This window comes from Brachyistius frenatus, unplaced genomic scaffold (genome assembly GCF_029030835.1).
Source record: "Brachyistius frenatus isolate BFR_SWC_R1_liver_20210118 unplaced genomic scaffold, ASM2903083v1 Contig_59, whole genome shotgun sequence".
Lineage (NCBI taxonomy): Eukaryota > Metazoa > Chordata > Actinopteri > Embiotocidae > Brachyistius > Brachyistius frenatus.
In genome coordinates this window covers 257,391-269,582 of record NW_027210658.1, presented here as the reverse complement: position 1 = coordinate 269,582, position 12,192 = coordinate 257,391, and the positions used below count along the sequence as shown (strand labels likewise).

General features: G+C 45.8%; 1 protein-coding gene across 4 annotated transcripts in view; it reads left to right on the top strand.

Annotated features, from left to right (window-relative positions):
* rev3l (REV3 like, DNA directed polymerase zeta catalytic subunit) overlaps nucleotides 1-12,192 on the top strand; it is a 68,600-nt gene that overhangs the window by 15,091 nt on the left and 41,317 nt on the right. The window lies entirely within an intron of this gene.

Sequence of the window (12,192 nt, the reverse complement as noted above, 5' to 3'; positions counted from 1 at the left end):
GGGTATCAGCACTTTGTTAAAGTACACGGTGTTGTGTAGAGTTTGGTTGCGAGTCCACAGGGAATCTCTTGAGTCCCAGAGAAACCTTCCTCTTCTCCTTGTTCTCCCCGACTCTGCAGCGATGGGAGTGATTCATATCTCTGCTGCCCTTCCTCTGACTCCTGCTCAGGTGAACGGAGACACGAAGGCTTTGATCTCTTTGACAGCATCTGATATTTTATCTTTTATCCCTGGAAAGTTGACTGAGCATGTTTGCTGTTTCTCAGCACCGAACTGATTCCCTCACAACCACAGGCTTCTACTGCGGGCTGCTGACCAGCCCTGGAGCAGCTTGCTCAAAAGCACTTTGGCAGTTGTTAAGCAGTGGAAAGGTTAAATCAGCAGATACATATTAAATTGAAACTGATACTTGTGTCCTTTTATTGCAAATATTCTTCCCAAATTGTTATTTATAATATCCAAAATTTGCTTTATGTATATGCTTTTATATTTTGGAGCATTATTCCAATCATTTCAAACCTGATACGCTGAGCTAAAAGATGTTTTATTCTCTATGTTATATAATATTCAGTTAGCCAGTTGGATGAATGTAAAATATGTGTATATTTATTTCTGATCTCATCACTCCTCAAAACACTCAAGTAACCACGGTAACGTCCATCATGGGCCAACCGTCTACAGCTGGATGCTGAGGTGGAAGGGGTTGCCGCCACAGTACAAGTAGACCACTGTCATCACTGAGGTGTTTCAGACAGGTGACAACGCGTTCTTATCACAGACTGGATGTAAAAGAGTTCGTAGCTTCAGATCTGTAAAATGGTTCCGATGCAGAAATGTCTTCAGCTGCAATACCAGTGAGTGCCACTAGAGGTCGGCTCCAAAAAGCCTCCCATAGACTCCCATTCAACTTCTCTCATCAAATCCAAAGTGAATAAAATGTGTCCATCAGTTATCTCGGTGTTGTTAGCTAAAGTCACTCCTTCTTATTAGTTTTCTGGAGGTCCATCTGAAAATAATCCCTGATTCATTAGAAAAGAAGATTCAAAAAGACCTGTTTTTGGGGGCGTGTCTGTTTGATTGACAGGCGTGTGGTGCAGTCAGGTTACAGCTATCGGTGGGCGGGACGTAGTATCGTCAGGTTTCCAATCAGATTGGTCAGATTCACTGCTGGCTCCTCCCCCAGCTCGTCCAAATATGGTCACTTCCTGCTCCAAACCGCTCCGAACTCCAACCAACAGATGGGGTCACCGTTGGTTCTCACTCTACAAGTGAGATTTTTGTCCAGTATCTTTATTCAGCTCCATTTTTGTGCTGTTTTATTTGGCAGGTGTTTGTGTTAAACAGAACGACATCAACTTCTGGTCCTGAGATTCTTACTGGTCTCATCATCTTGTCGATGGTTTGAGCTGCCTTGCTAGAAGTGCTCTGATATACGTATGCCTCCTTTTATTAGACAGCACTCTGTTATTCATGCAGGTCATGTCTCACTAGTACACACACACACACACACACACACACACACACACACACACACACACACACACACACACACACACACACACACTCTCCCCACTGTGATTACTGGGAGTGATGCACTTTGGTGCATGGAGACGGGGTTTTTACTCAGTGGGAGATTGTTGACAGCCTCCTACATTTCCATTTGTCTGTCACAGTGTCCCGCACCTCCTTCCAGCAGTCAGCTGTGTGTGTGTGTGTGTGTGTGTGTGTGTGTGTGTGTGTGTGTGTGTGTGTGTGTGTGTGTGTGTGTGCGTGTGTGTACGCAGACCTCAGGTGGTGAACATCCGAGTCACAGGATGAATAGTAACCTTGGTAACAGTAGAGCTGGTGTGGACCAGCTCAGCTCGGACCTCTCCGTCCTCAGACAGTTGGCAGATCCCTTCATTGGACGAGCTGCACCCGCGTTCCTACTTTATCTTCTCGTGTACGTCTCTCGGATCCACCGTCCTCGTCTTACATTCCCCCCAGAGACGCAGCGCGCCGTCTGTCGGCCCAAATGACAGATTACTTGATGAAGATGTGACAGCGTCTCCTACAAAATGGGGGAAGACTCTGAAGTTTAAGTTGTCCTGATTTAATATTGGAGCTCTTATTTTAAGACACTTGGTTACAAATTTAAATAATACAGGTTGGGTTTTTTTTTTTTAACAGAAAGTGGTATTTTTCTCAATTTAACACGTGCTGTTTTAAATGACATCATTCCTTTCAGTACCTTACTCTTACTGTGTAGAGCAGTAATGTTAACCGAGTGGTGTTGTTTTAATCACTGCTGTTCTGCACTGACAGGGAATGACGTCATCATGTGAACACATCACCCTCCAAAATATCCGTCCATCCGTCATCTATACCTGCTTTATCCTGAACAGGGTCACGGGGGGCTGGAGCCTATCCCAGCTCACTTTCGGTGAAGGCGGGGTTCACCTGGACAGGTCACCAGTCCATCACAGGGACAACACTTACAGACAGATGGAAACAAAGACCGTTCACGCTCTCATTCACACCTCAGGGCCATTTGTAGAACCACCAATTAACCTGAGGTTCATGTTTTTGGATGGTGGGAGGAAGCCGGAGTACCGAGTAGAACTGAGAGAAGATGCAAACTCCGCACAGAAAGGCCTGGATTCGAACCTGGAACCTTTTTGCTGTAAGGTTACCGTGCTAACCGCTGCACCACTGTGCTGCCCCCTCCAAAATATCTGCAGCTTTAATTATTTTACCCAGAATTCAGAGTGTTTTTGTGTCCTCTGTTTAACTCTCAATAAACACACTGATTCTTCTGTCCAGCAGCAGCAGTGGAAAAGAAACACTTTGCGTTCAGAAACAACTGCAGCTTCCTCACACGCTTTTAATTTGAAAATCCTTTACGTCGGTGGCCCCGCCCCTTCCTCGACAGAGACAAGATGGCGACGGTTTAGGGTGGAAAGTGTCCAGAGATTTACAGAGTTTTGGAGCGTTCTGAGTGCTTCATCCTGGTACTGGTAGAACATCTGGAACACAAGCACAACACCTGCAACACAAGTATGACACCTGGAACACAAGTACGACACCTGGAACACAAGTACGACACCTGGAACACAAGTACGACACCTGGAACACAAGTACGACACCTGGAACACAAGTACGACACCTGGGAACACTAGTACGACACCGGGAACACTAGTACGACACCGGGAACACTAGTACGACACCGGGAACACAAGTACGACACCTGGAACACAAGTACGACACCGGGAACACAAGTACGACACCTGGAACACTAGTACGACACCGGGAACACTAGTACGACACCTGGAACACAAGTACGACACCGGGAACACTAGTACGACACCTGGAACACAAGTAGGTAGGTAGGTAGGTAGGTATATACTTTATTAATCCCCGAGGGGAAATTTTTTTCGCCACAACAGCATACATACAGGAGCAATAATAGAAACAATAGAATAAAATAATAATAGAATAGAATAATATAATAGAAAAGCAATAAAATAAAAAATATAAATATAAAATATAAAATGCACAGTACATACAGTATATATACAGTACAATACATACGGTACAGTATATATCTATATATATAATATACATATAATATACAAGCAAGAAACCAAGAAACACAGTCAACAGTGTTATTGTACTGTGATGTGTACTGTGTACACAAGTACGACACCGGGAACACAAGTACGACACCTGGAACACAAGTACGACACCGGGGACACAAGTACGACACCTGGGAACACAAGTACGACACCTGGGAACACAAGTACGACACCTGGAACACAAGTACGACACCGGGAACACAAGTACGACACCTGGAACACAAGTACAACACCTGGGACACTGGTACGACACCGGGAACACAGCAACAGTCAACATGTGTTCAGTGAGGGCAGGCCGACCCTACTGACCACCGCCTCCTTCCTAGAGTACGATCAGGATTTAAACCCGAAGGCCACCAGCATCTGATTTTATATTCCACACCCTGTCTGGAAAAACGATGCATTTTAAAATATAAAATATGTCGATGCAGCAGAGCTGTTTATTTCCCTTTGGTGGACACAATGACTGAATCAAATGCAAAGCGTTATTATAAATAGGAAAGAGGTAGAGGTGACATTTACCAAAGGATCCTTCCAGCGCCGACAGGACTGAGCTCAGCCAGCTGTGTTTGAGTGACAGGTGAAGTGGGCAGGAAATGGATGGGAGACGAGTAGAAAGAAGAGAGCAGTCCACTAAAGAGATTTCACCTTTGTAGAGAGACTTGTGTGGGAGAAGAGAAGGTCATACAAAGGGATTCTGGTCTGGTTTGGTGGGACTGTCATTTCCAGTTTGTTGGGTTGGTTGAAGCACCTTCCAGGCAGATCTTTCATTTCTTTCATTTGTGTCCGGCAGAGAATTCCTGTCTTCTTCCTCTTCTTTCCCATCTTCTTTGTGGTTCCATTCGCATCCCTCGTGTCGTCCGTAGCGGCTACAAAGCGGTCATTTAGGAGAAATAAGGAGCTGGTTCTGTTCCCCGTCATGAAACTGGGTCAGCGGGACAACGGACGGGTTGGAATTCACCTGCTCGTCCATCACCAGCGTTTTCTCAGGCGCTGTGATGGACCGACACCGGGACTGAATCATAGCTACATCCTGTTGCCTTGTTGAAATGCATGACCCGTTACAAACTCACCCGTTACAAACTCGCCCGTTATAAACTCGCCCGTTATAAACTCGCCCGTTATAAACTCGCCAGTTACAAACTCACCCGTTACAAACTCACCAGTTATAAACTCGCCCGTTACAAACTCACCCGTTACAAACTCACCAGTTATAAACTCGCCCGTTACAAACTCGCCCGTTATAAACTCACCAGTTATAAACTCGCCCGTTACAAACTCGCCCGTTATAAACTCACCAGTTATAAACTCGCCCGTTACAAACTCGCCCGTTATAAACTCACCAGTTATAAACTCGCCCGTTATAAACTCACCAGTTACAAACTCGCCCGTTACAAACTCGCCCGTTATAAACTCGCCCGTTACAAACTCGCCCGTTATAAACTCGCCCGTTATAAACTCGCCCATTACAAACTCGCCCGTTATAAACTCGCCCGTTACAAACTCGCCCGTTATAAACTCACCAGTTATAAACTCGCCCGTTATAAATTCACCAGTTACAAACTCGCCCGTTACAAACTCGCCCGTTATAAACTCGCCCATTACAAACTCGCCCGTTATAAACTCGCCCGTTATAAACTCGCCCGTTACAAACTCGCCCGTTATAAACTCACCAGTTATAATCTCGCCCGTTACAAACTCGCCCGTTATAAACTCACCAGTTACAAACTCACCAGTTACAAACTCGCCCGTTACAAACTCGCCCGTTATAAACTCACCAGTTACAAACTCGCCCGTTACAAACTCGCCCGTTATAAACTCGCCCGTTATAAACTCGCCCGTTACAAACTCGCCCGTTATAAACTCACCAGTTATAATCTCGCCCGTTACAAACTCGCCCGTTATAAACTCACCAGTTATAAACTCACCAGTTATAAACTCGCCCGTTATAAACTCGCCAGTTACAAACTCGCCCGTTATAAACTCGCCCGTTATAAACTCGCCCGTTACAAACTCCCCGTTATAAATTCGCCCGTTATAAACTCGCCCGTTACAAACTCGCCCGTTACAAACTCCCCGTTACAAACTCCCCAGTTATAAACTCGCCCGTTATAAACTCACCAGTTACAAACTCGCCTGTTACAAACTCGCCCGTTATAAACTCGCCCGTTATAAACTCGCCTCTTATATCCCCTCCGACTCCTCCTCCGTCCTCTTCGTCCCCTCCCTCCCCTCCGACCCCTCCTCTTTCCCCTCCGTCCTCTCCAGCAGTTCATTAAGCAGCCGATGATGGGAGTGAATCCATAAGGAAACTGTGATTTGAGGGTCGTCACCCTCCTCTGTTTATCCTCTTCCTCTTATTGCAGTCTTATTGCTTTCCTCATCCGACAAACAGACACACACACACACACACACACACACACACACACACACATACACACACACCTGTGTTTGCCTGCATGTCTGACTGACATTTCCCTGTTCCTCAGTGAACTTCTACAAAGGCACACTTCAGGCATGTTAATGTGGGAGCTTTACTCCACTAACATTTGTGACTCCGCCCACCGTCATGCAGCGATATAACTGCACAGCGCCTGCAATTCAACCATCAGACCGGTGCCAGTGAACGTGACGACGGGTGCCAGCGCAGCCACGCTGGCAGAGGAGCCATGGATTGGCTGCTTTTGTCCTGCAGAACAGTAATTCCTGGACCTTATTTACACAGAAACACAGCAGCAGTTGGTGGCGGCTGTTTGTGTTTGTCTGTGCAGGCTTGTGTTTCCCAGACCGCCGCCAATATCTGAGCAAGAATTGTTCCTGGAAGAGCATATTGGGTTTGGCATCTCTAAATGTAGCTGTGGTCCATGAGGAGTCACTGCAGTGGTCATAATCAACCTGCATTAGTGCGTCTTCATCTGCTGGAAGCTCACCATTACACCAAATGTCTGTTTGTCAGCGGAGTCACAACAAATCTTAAAACCACGATTACATTTAGTTTTGTGAAACCTGGAAACACTTTGCAGCCCAGACATGGTTTGGCCCCCCTGGCAGCAGTCAGCATCATTCAGCCTCTTCCTCCTCCTACTCCTCCTCCTCCTCCTCCTCCGTCTCATCCTCCTCTTCCTCCTCTTTGTCCTCCTCCGCCTCCTTCTCCTCGTCCTCCTCCGTCTCCACCTCTTCCTCTTCCTTGTCCTCTGCCGTCTCATCCTCCGCCTCCTCTTCCTCATCCTCCTTCTCCTCTTCTTCTTCCTCTTCCTTCTCCGTCTCCTCCTCTACCTCCTCCTCTTCCCCCCACCTCCTCCGTCTCCTCCTCCTCCATCTCCGCCTCTTCCTCCGCCTCCTCCTCACCTCATCTCCCTCTCTATCTCGGTTTGGTGTTCTGCTAGGATGCTCAGTGAGCCGGAGACTGACTCTGCCTGTGTGTGTGTGTGTGTGTGTGTGTGTGTGTGTGTGTGTGTGTGTGTGTGTGTGTGTGTGTGTGTGTGTGTGTGTGTGTGTGTGTGTGTGTGTGTGTTTTCCCAGTGTGCCCTCACGTCGCCCCAGTTTGTACATTTCCATGACCATGTTGGCATTAAGCTGAAGTGCTCATTAGAGTTTGGGTTCATCTTTAAATCTGAGTTTCGGTGCACGTTGATTGACGTTCTGATGGACAGTTCCTCTTCTCCTGCCGCCATCATCACAGATGTCGTCAGCACATCTTCTGCTGTTCTGACATTTCGTCTGCAGGCGGTGGGAGTATTCAGTCCTCCATTTCTCACCGCTCTCCGTTTTTAATTAATACCAGCGCTGCTTTTATGACATCTTCCTCCAGCCCCCCCGACGGCAGCTGTCTGTCTGATTACCGTAATGGGGAGTGAAGAAGAAACAAAATCAACACTATGCACTTTACTTCCAAGTGGAAGTGGGTTTTTAACCTTGAGCACCAAATAGCACGTTTTGAATATGATTACTGCCTTTTCATTGCGTGTCTGTGTGTGTGTGTCAGTGTGTGTCTCTCTCTGTGTGTCTCTGTGTCTCTGTGTGTGTGTGTGTGTGTGTGTGTGTGTGTGTGTGTGTGTGTGTGTGTGTGTGTGTGTGTGTGTGTGTGTGTGTGTGTAAGCAGAAGTGTGTTCCTGAAAGAACTCACCTGTCCCCAGCGTGAACAGAAGTCCTTCATGGATTTTGTGATGTTTGTAACAACGGATGTGATTTACTGCTCAAACTAATCGTCTCTGTACATTTGAATATTTGACCTGCAGCAGAGCAGGAAGTTCACCTGTTTGTCCTTCAGCACCAACAGATTGTAAAATATCCATTTTGGACTGTTTTTCCCACAAAAAGTTCCACTTTCAAACTGAAACCGAACCTTCAAACTGTGTGTCCGAGCTTCTGATAGAAACATGTCGTGTTTACAGCTCGACTACAAACGGCTTTCACAAAACATATAATGGTTGTTTTATAGTTCGGAGAACATTTAGTCAGTGACGCCCTGAAGGATCCCGGTGCTCCACATTTCTTTTTACTTTCAGCACTGCAGCTCACCTTAAAAAGTATCTGCTGTTGCATGTCGTATGGATGACACACGAAGTCATCATAAACATGAGCCTTGAACTTTGACCCTTTTGTGGGCGGAGCTTCAGCGCCACCAACTGTCTCAGTAGATGTGATGTCTCTTCCTCTGCAAAGGATTGTGGGTCAGAACATCCAGAGATTCATGCTGACCTGCAAGACTGCAGAATACGACCAGATGTAGTAGAACATCCTGGTACTTTTATACGTGTATGTTTATAGTCTTTATATATGAAGTCAGGCAGCTAGGCACCAGCCAAGCTTTTTAACATTCTTTTAGCGTTGCTATTCATACTTTTATCTTTTCCTGTGTGCGGCCCAGCATGGCCAGCAACAGGCTCAGAGCTGTCTAAGTGGCTGACATGCCGTCTGATAGACTCTCTGACTGGCTGGTATTATAACTAAGCTGCTGGCTGACTGCCTTACTGACCCGCTGATGCTCCGCCCCCAGAGGTAAGCTGGTACTGCCCCTCCCTCCCTGCAGCGCTCATTCACAAATCCCCCAGACTGCAGTCAAAATGACGAGCGGAGTCATGAATTACCACTCCATAGGTCAGCAGCAGTTTTCATAACTGGATTGAACTTTCAAGACAAACATTTCTCAGCTTCTCAAATAATTATGATAATAATGATAAACTTTATTCATATAACAGATTTCATAGAAAAAAAATGCAGCTCAAATCATTTTACAGCACGAAAATTGCATGCAGTGTTTTACATATAAAGGAACATTTAAAAATATAAAAGAAATAAAATCCATAAGAACAGATAAAATGCATTAAAAAAAATATAAAATAAAGCAATATGCATTTTAAAGGCTAAAGTAAAGAGGTGTGTTACGGTGTCACTGCTTTTCTCTTTTTAATGTATATTGTTGGGTTTTTGACAGATTTGAAGATTCACATCTTTTTTTCTTCTTTTACATTTACATCACTAAACAAAAACTAAATAAATAAGAGAGCAGCTCTAGTGGTCTGTGAGATGGAGAACCGTAGCTGTTGTGTTTTATCAGGAGAAAAAGGAACCATGAGGTCCAGGAGGTTGGTTCTGGTTGTGATGGTGGTTCTGCTTCTCTTCTCTGTTTCATCCCATCCTGCTCTCAGACACTCGCCCTCTGTCTCTCTGTCTGACCAGCTGGGTGGAAAGAATCACTTGTTTATCTCTCCCGCTGTCCGTCAGGGGCTTTTTTGCTTTGCCGGGCGCCGTTGCCTAGCAACTGCAGCAGAAGCCAGCATTGGCTGCTTGTCCTGTGTCTGTGTGTCTGTGTGTCTGTCTGTCTGTCTGTGTGTGTGTGTGTGTGTGTGTGTGTGTGTGTGTGTGTGTGTGTGTGTGTGTGTGTGTGTGTGTGTGTGTGTGTGTGTGTGTGTGTGTGTGTGTGTGTGTGTGTGTGTGTGTGTGAGAGAGAGAGAGAGAGATTCCAGGTTGACTGGGCAGGCTGAGCTGAGGACTGGCAGACATATGCCAGCCTCGCCGCTCTCTCACAGCTGCTGGTCTTTGTGTGGCTCGTTGAAGACACACACACCTTGGCCATGTCCAGCGGAGACACACACACACTGCAGACTAGACTAGACAGAGACTTACTGATCAGTCTGTCTGCATCTCTGATGGAAAAAACATATTTGTCTCTTCCTCTTGTTTGCATTGTGGCTCTGAAAAGTCTCTTTGGGTTTATCTCTTATTTGCAAGTGATTCCTTTGTTGTTTTACTTTCTGCATCTAATTGACGACTCCCCTGTGTCCTTATCTTGTGACCTACAACCAACTCTGTATTACCATACGAAAGCAGATACAAAGGGAATGGGGGTGACTGTCAACTGTTTGTCACACTGTATAAAAGCTGCCCTACGGAGGAGATCTGGGAGCACTGCTGGACACCTCTCTTTGAGGGTGCAGGTATTTGCTCCTTCTTGCGAGAATACATGTCCGATATGTTGATATGTTTGATTTTGAATCCAGCCTCGGAGTAATTTTTCCAACAATCTCACCAGTTCCTCTTCCCCGTTTCCATCAGGGATTATCTTGCTGTTTTGATTAAACTTTTCATTTCAAGGCCAAAAACTGCATTTCTGTCCTACTTCCATTCATCAGCTTAAAATATGGACATATCATTTTAATTTTTTTTTCAGAACAACCGGAGCTCTTTCAAAATGAGGAAATATTTAATGGAAATATTTGCATTTAATAATTATGTGTTGATTACGTGTTTTCCTGAGTACAGCATATTCAATTTTATTTTTAAATAAACGCCAGCTGATCGTTTATTCTGCACTGAATGTATTGCAATTTGCTCTGAGCATCGATCTGATTGGTCCGCCCTTCAGAGGGCCTGAGAACACCAATACCAGCCAAATTAAGAAAACTCCAGCTGTGAGCGACAGTCAGTGCGGCCGAGCTACTATCATGGAGAAGAGGACTACCACAACTTTCATTTTCCATTATTTTGCTGATTATTTCATTGATTAATTGAGAAAGCCTTATCTGGTCAGCATAAATGAACAATATTGTTATAATATTGCATTTCTGCTTTAAAGCGACTTTGACAGTAATTTGATTGTCACATTGTTTGCTTGTGTTAAGTACAAAATGTTCTGTCCATAAATTAGATGATAAAGCCACTGATTGTTGCAGCTGTGATCACCTTAACAGAAAACACGAAAGTCTTATGATTGTAACAGTAAACACATCAATGACTCTGATCCTTCAGAGCTAAACGAGCTGACAGTGGGATATGCAAAAAAAAAACGTTGGCAGAAGGTGAGTGTCCTGCTGGGACTGATCTCAGATAAACTACAGATATTCAGCTGAGAGTGAATCCTCACATTGGAGAAGCTGGAACCATTAAACATCTTACAATCCGTTATCAATACATAACATAACCTCGAGTGATTACTTTGGCCTTCATTATTTATGGCTGAGCGTTTATGCTCACAATAACAAAACAAACAGAAAGTTCCCCTCTGCTCTTGTGTTCTCTAGAGCGCTGACATACACGAGATGTGTGATTCAAGCTTACAGCAGGCGCTCGGTGGAGCTCATTGACTTCCAGCACCTCGTGCCATCGTGCCTCAGCCTCCCTTCTTCCTCTCTGGAAGAGGTCACGTGTGTGCAGGAAGATGCTGGGAATTTGTTCTCCCTCCTTTGGAGGCTCCACTTTGCGTCCAACAATCTCAACAATGGGCCGGAGGGACTTCAGCGTCGCGTCACATGCAGCGTCGCGAAGCTGTGTGTGTGTGTGTGTGTGGGGGGGGGGGGGGTGCTGCTCACTGCTGCCTCGTCCTGTGTCCGCCTGTCTGTCTGTCCGCCTGTCACTGCTGAGATAAGCGGAGAGTGAGGAGCTCAGATGTGGGTGAACCTCGTCACCTTCTGCCTTTGACGTCCTCATTCGGGCGCTGCTGTTATCATCCGTTATGTAACGTGTCTGATTGAGTCTGCAGCACAGCTCACCTCGGATGACTTCAGCAGCTCAGTCTCAGTGACATCACACCGGCTCTGTTATGAATATTGTATGTCTGCACCGTCTGACCTCGCCTCACCTCATCCACTCTTCTCTCGGCTCCGCCCACCTCGCGCCTCCTCTCCTCTGTGTTTTTGTGGAGTTATTTAGCTTCAAGCTGCGTGCACGTCCGTCACAAATCACACACATTACAGGCTTTTTGTCGCACTCATCCATCTGTGCTGCCTCGCAGTGATTGGTCACAAAGTGCACGTGGGAAAAAAACAGTTACTGGACAGTCAGCACACTCCATCCATCTCAATCACAGCCTGTCAGGAGGTTTAATAGTCTCTGTAGAAGGAGTCACGTCGAAGGCTACAGCTGTGCAGCTTATGTGTGTGACCAACCAGGACTGTCCCGTTGCATGCTGGGAAATGTGTTTGAATAGAGTGGGTTGATTCATATGACCCTGTTGCATTGGTGGTCGTGGGAACCTGTTTGGATGTGGTGACCACAGACTGGATATAAAATAGTTTGTAGCTTCTGGTCTGAAAATTTTTTCCGATCCAGAAGTGTCTTCAGCTGCAATACCAGCGAG